The 6,000-nt window shown below is 39.7% G+C and overlaps 1 long non-coding RNA gene across 1 annotated transcript in view; it reads right to left on the bottom strand.

The window, feature by feature from the left end:
• Nucleotides 1–2,085: 2,085 nt before the first annotated feature.
• LOC128913434 (uncharacterized) overlaps nt 2,086–6,000 on the bottom strand; it is a 55,722-nt gene continuing 51,807 nt past the window's right edge. The window contains exon 3 of the long non-coding RNA XR_008467953.1: nt 2,086–2,135. This is a non-coding gene — a long non-coding RNA (uncharacterized LOC128913434). The remainder of the gene's footprint in view (nt 2,136–6,000) is intronic.

Here is a 6,000-nt window from a genome sequence, read left to right as displayed (position 1 = left end):
GTTCTGGTCACTTTATCTAAGAAAGTTTATTGCAAAACTAAAGGGGTTCAGAGAATAAATAAAGGTTTGAAAAGACATTCACATAGTCAGACATTAAGTATTTGAATTTATTTCATATAGAAAGCAGAGGAAGCAGAAGGAGCAATAAGTCAATGCATGTAAAATACTGAGTTTCATAGAGAATACAGATGACTTTTTTCTTCCAGGCCTTACCAAAACCACTCATTAAATGAAATTAAACAGTGGAAAATTCTGGTAAAAGCTGGTATGTGACAGATGAAGAAATAGCAGCCTAAGCAAATAGCACCTGAAGTTTGTTCTTTTTGTACTTCCACCCTCTTCAAACTGAAAGTTTTGGGGCTGCTATGAGAGGAATCATTTGGATCTAGGCCTCAAATCTAAAATTAAATCTAATCTTAAACAAACAAACAAACAAATAAACAAGCAAAAATCACCACCAACAGCTGCCAGATAGAAGCATTTGGGAGTTAAAACTGAGTTTTCCAAAATCTTTAATGCTGCTTCTTATTTGATTTACACCATCCTTTCATCTTTACATGAGCTGTAGTTTCCAACAGCCCAATTCAATGAAAAATCCCTCACAACTGGGCAAGTAACAAAAATTGCATGGTTTCTTGAATACAAGGTAAAATGGAAAAAAAATTCACATGTAATCTTAAATACTCATCCAAATCCAATAAGTTATAAAAATAGAAAAGCTGATAAGAAATAAACTGGCATTGGCCAGCTAGAGGAAGCCAAGATTGAATACTGACATTCACTACTACTGAAAATGATAGTAAAAGCAGTCTTTTCAGATTTTCAGTCTGAAAATTTCCTATTTCACTGCCTATGGATTATAGAGGATGCTCCAAAGACCATTTAAACCATATTTTCAGGAGAACCCAGCATGTATGAAAGCAGTAAAATAAGTAGTAAGATTTGTAAAAGAACACCGTGGCAGGGGATGAAGGCTATCTTGAAATTTTACCTTCCATTTATATACTGGGATTATGGGTCATCACTTCTCACAATTTGTTCATATTCATTTTGCTGAACATTTAAAACTTTGAACTGGAGATAGTTTGCCCTTCCTCAGTTTTTTACTTACACTAACATCAGTGCCAAATCTTCTAATGTGACTGTAGTCTGTACATCCAATATTCTATTTCATTAAAAACATTAAAAATGTACTATGACTTCCCTTGCATTTTCTATGCTTGCAGACATGTCTTTGGAAGCTGATGGTATTCCAAAGGGACTAACAGGTTAGAAACAGAACTGTAACACCTTACACGTCTGGGTAGTGCTAGTCAGCACCTGGCTGGTGTTCAGTTAGGGCTGTGAGCAGGTGACAGCGTTACTGCCCATGCCCTGGCCTGAGGCACACCTGACTGAGCATAATGGGAGAAGATACTGGACATGCTGGGAGAAATTACTAGACATGGCAGATAACAAGAAGAGAAGCTGACAAAATTTAAAAATAGCACCATGGGGTTGGCAGTGTGGTGGTTTAGGTGGAGTTGTGTATGAAATAGCCAAACTTTACAGGTAACTGAAAGGGAGTACTGGGGATCCTTTAGGGAGAAAGATCTTGAATGGCAAAAAGCACCTGCGTAATTGTGTCAGTAGTACTGTATGAGGCCAAGGTTACCTAGGTAATAGTATCAGAAATACCAAACTTGGGTACAGATGTAGCAAACTGAGACTAACGGGGAAGAAATAATTAGGGACAGGTTGTTTATGTGAGAGAAGATCAGGGCAGAGAAAGGGAGGGACAAGGTTGGCAAAAAAAGCGTCGAGAAGTAGGAAAAGGGATAGCAAGGTACATCAATGATAAAGCAGCGCAGCCCAGGAGCAGCTGTTAAACCAGAATAATAATCCAAAACCTGTTTTTGTGACCTTACCTCATGGCCAAACCTGCTTCTGTGGCCAGGAACATCAGGAAAGGAGGTGTTTTTTCCCTTGTGGGCAGGGTCACATCTGGGATGGAGCAGCTGAGCATCCAGGTATCAATGTGGCAGCGCCCATTACAGATCTGACAGCATCAGGATCTTCCTGGTCATGTCCCACATGCTCTGCTTGCTGGAATTTCCTGTAGAGGACCAATGGTTTTCACCAAATAGATGGACCATCTGTAAAGTAAGAAATATTGAGTTACAGCCAAACTATTCTGATTCAGGAAAAAAGTTACAAAAATATCTGCTGTCAAACCTTGTAGTCTGTGTGATTCTTATTTTCCTTAGACAACAATTCTCCTCTGAGGAGCAGTAACTAAGTTACATGAAAGAAAACACCTCATGGGAAATACTCCTCAGCTGATGAACTCAATCTACGGGTGAAAACGGAGACACAAAGCCCAAATTGTCCCACAAAACACAGCAGTGACATTTCCCAAAGTTTTTTTCTTTTTTTTTTTCCTAATGGATGGTGTGTGAGGGAGAGGGGAGGCAAAGAATAAAAAATACTCCATACCTCACACTGGAAATAAATCCCATTTATATGATGACCACTGAACCAGACAAAAGTGTCAAGCAATAAAGTAGCTGTCAGTGCTATTTGGTATTTCCTTGTGCTTACACACAGATCTTGGTGAAGGATTTGAGAAAAGGAACCATCTAATAGCAGCACTGGTACTAGCTGAGGCAGCCACAATGTACAGTGCGGTGGGTTGACCTTTGCCGGCTGCCAGATGGCCACCCAGTCACTCTCTCACCCTCTCTCCTCAACAGGACGGGGTGAAAATAAGATGAAAAAGCTTGTGGGTCAAGATAAAGACAGGGAGATCACTTGCCAATTACTGCCATGGGCAAAACAGTCTCAAAATGGGGAAAATTAATTTAATTTATTGCCTATTAAAATAGGTTTGAATTCTGAGAATCAAAACCCAAAATTTAAACAGCACCTCCCTACCCTATTTCCCAGGGCAGGGAAACATTCCTTCCTTGCTGACTGCTCTACCACCTCCCCAAGTGGTACAGGGGGATGGGGAGTGGGGGCTCATGGTCAATTCATAACAGTTCCTCTCCTCCTTCTTACACTTTTCTCCTGCTCCAGTGTGGGTCCTCTATCGGCCGCAGTTCCTGTCAGGAGAACCAGCTCCCATCTGGGCTCGCTGCAGGGGAATCTCCTCGTCCTCCTCACCCTCCTTCTCTGACCTTGGTGTTTGCAGGGCCCTTTTCTCACACTTTTTTCCTCACTTCTCACTGCCTATGTGGCATTTTGCCCTTTCTTATATACGCTTCCACAGAGGTGCCACCAGTTTTCACTGATGGGCTCAGCTGTGCCCTGTTGTGGGGTGTTGTGGAACTGGCCTGGCCTCACAGAGGCCTCTCCGGCAGCCCCCCACTGCCTGGGCACCTACAACCAGTATATACGCCTATTTTCCTTCACAAACACTGTGTCATGAATATAATGATTTATACAGGAAGAATTAAAGGGTTAGTTTTAAGGAATGTGGGAAAGCCCCCTGGACACGTGATGGTGGGACTAATCCATTTGCTCTAATGCAGACAACCACAGAAAGATCAAGAGCGAAACGTTGTCACAGGGTTAAGAGAAGCTCTATTAGCATAAAAACTCTTTACCTCATAAACTGTCACACATTAAACTGTTTGCTTTTGAACTGCTCAGTAGTTACTGCCTTTAAGACGAAGAATTTCTGATTTTGTTTCTAAGTAATGAAGAACCGATTGCTACCGTCATCCTGTCAGTCTCTTTACATAACTGGGACTGCCCTCCTTGACACCATTCAATTAACCCATCATCAAAGTATGCAATAAGAGCAGACACACAGCAATACACATTATAAATGGCTCTCATGCATGCTCGCTCAACTGTTGTAGAAGTAATAGGCAGACCTCACGTAGTGAGGGCTCACATAAGGGCTTTATTTTTTATTCTTTTCTCTGCGCTTAAACCCCTCTCTGTAATAACATTCATTATGCCCTCTCAGCTCTGGCAATTCCTCTTCAATCAAAACAAGTGACCATAAGAAAGCATATTAGAGTTTTACACAACAGACAGCAGACATGTTTGTTGCTATTGCTTCGAGGAAAACCCTGAAAATGATCCTTCAGTTAACATGAATATAAATTATTTATGTGCCCCTTTCTTCCCATGAAAAGAATGTCTGCTCACCGTTTTCTTCATATAGCATCATGCAGTTTACACATAGATTTCTAAATATTAATGAAATTGCATTTACCCATGGCAAGGGTGCGATTTACAGTAATAAGCCATTTGAACTTAATAATGATCTTGGCATTCAGTATCTTTCTCTCTTGTAACTCTGAAAGGAAAAACTTTGTTCAGGTTGGATTTTAACCTGTCAACTCTACTAGGTATCAAAATTATTTGCCAGATGTAGACGGTTCAAAGAAGAACAAGGCTAAGATAAGCAAGAGGCTAAGATAACTGTCCCTGCCACAAGCCTCCTAATTTTTCTATACTACCCACTCAAATATACTAAGTTCATAATTCCTTCCCTTTAGAAAGCATTTAGGCAGAACAACACGGAGAATAAAAAAAAATAAAACAAATATAATAAACTCCAGGTGCGCTAATCTCAAATGCCACCAGTTTCCTATTTTGATGATGCTGATATTTGACCCTGCAATGCTATATTCACTACTTTTTTCTAAAGATATTCTCTACATTTGGATTTCTTAAATATCAGCACAACAATTTCTTGTCCTTAAGAGAATGTTGTACATCTACATTTAAGGAGTTTTAGTTAGTTTTTCTTACCAATCTTCCATGAAAAAAATTGCTGTTCCTAATTGGATTTTACAGGAAGGGAAGTAAGGCAGAGAGAAAGAGAGAGAAGGTTCATGCAAGTGGGATTGCATGGCTAATGGGAACCTGGCCTAGCGACTAATATGTGAGAAGATATTATAGTCAAAGCAAATTTGTACGATTGCCCTTGAAGTTGATACTCTGTGATTGGGGTCCAAATCCTTCTAAAAGGTTCACAGGAGGCTTGATAATCACAAAAGAAAGCTCTGAAAGTCACTGCCTCTCCTCATGCTTGTCCTCTTTATTTCACAAGGCCAGACGCAAACAATGCTGAAAACTCTGTTCCCAAAGGGCATCATCAGTTTTGCAGAAGCCTGTAGGCTGATGAAATGATTTAGCCGAGACACTCTCACAAGAACATTCCCCAAAGGTCTTTTCCCAAAGGAGTTATGCTCAACAAGAAAGTTAAAAAGCACAATCTCCTATGCACTCGACTCAGACTCTACTAATTAACGCCAGTCTTCCAGTGGCCTGTAGGAGCCGTTGCAAACAGGCAGGAATGTGGAGCGGGGTTTCAGTAACACGTCCCATCAATGTCTTACCATATAACCCATGTCCAGACTTAAGACCAAAGTTATCTCTGATAGAAATTAGAAACCTACATTAGACACACCTCCCAATCAGTTTATAGCACAACAATAAATCAAGATTCCTTTTTTCCCCTCCTTGTATTTTCGTGGGTATTATATCACTTAATGAGGTTAACTTCTAATGCAATCAGTTACGTACACATTTGGTCCAAAAAGACTGGTACAATATCCATATACATTTTATATCTACATATTCTATTCAAAAGTGAGAATGCTTGAATAATTAACAAAGTAAATCATAACTTTTTTTTTAAAAAAAAGCTAGGCTGTTTTTAAAATCTGTTAAAATTCCAGGGTTCTAAAGAATTTATAATTTGTAGTTCTTCATAATGTATTTCTATGTGGAGCCCACTGTCATTTCAGCCAGTAACACCTGTAGAGTACAAATGGTGGTGGTGTATTGCTGTTTCTTCTCTGTGACAGTCACCAGGTAATATAATTGTTTCTCGCTCATACTGGCCGAGCTTAACCATGAGATTTTATTGTTGTAGTTCATGATTTTCAGTTCTGAATTGGGGCAAGGTGGTTTCTATCTGATGACTACAGAAAAAGCTCATAGATAGGAGCAGAAAGAATATAATATGTTAAATCTCAAGGATTTTCAAGGATACAT

This window comes from Rissa tridactyla, chromosome 8, assembly GCF_028500815.1.
Source record: "Rissa tridactyla isolate bRisTri1 chromosome 8, bRisTri1.patW.cur.20221130, whole genome shotgun sequence".
NCBI classification, from domain to species: domain Eukaryota; kingdom Metazoa; phylum Chordata; class Aves; order Charadriiformes; family Laridae; genus Rissa; species Rissa tridactyla.
The sequence above is the reverse complement of the archived record's forward strand: the minus strand, read 5'-3'. Positions and strand labels throughout refer to the sequence as shown.